The following is a 627-nucleotide window of genomic DNA, read 5'->3' on the forward strand; positions in this document are numbered from 1 at the left end:
CATCCCTAGCGCACAACCTTCCCAATTTTGAACCATGCAGTGTTACCCTGCTCTGTTTTGACGACTGCCTCTTGGTCCAAGTATACATATCATGTATAACCTAAATATCTTAAAATAAAAACTGAAGGGACAAAGATCAATGAAAGTAGATATTTGTCTCATATTAGCTGGGAAGTAACATGCTTCTCCAAAATATTTAAATCAGATGACTTAAATAATATCACTTTTTGCTGTTTTCCTTCATATAGAAAGAATTCTGTCATTTTAACATTTGGCTGCAAACCAAAACATTAACTGTTCAAACTCTTCTGGTTAATTTGCAGAAGAAAGGTCTGGTCATCTGTTCCCATCAACATTACAATCTAGAAAAGTATATGGGGCAGTTCCACTCTGTCACGTGATACCACTATGAATAGAATTCACCTCAATGGCACCCAACAAAAACAACAAGAACCCTTCTAAGAGTTCTTAGTTAGAAGCCCTAATAAACTATTTCTAACATCTCTCTCAATTTTATTATCCACATTCTACAACATTCTGTAACTCAACATTTCCCTCACCTGGCACATATGTATATTATATTATAACAAATTCAAACCTCGAGTTGCTATAACCAAGGATGCTTTC

This window comes from Elephantulus edwardii, unplaced genomic scaffold, assembly GCF_000299155.1.
Source record: "Elephantulus edwardii isolate Elephantulus edwardi_28Jun2011 unplaced genomic scaffold, EleEdw1.0 scaffold00026, whole genome shotgun sequence".
Lineage (NCBI taxonomy): Eukaryota > Metazoa > Chordata > Mammalia > Macroscelidea > Macroscelididae > Elephantulus > Elephantulus edwardii.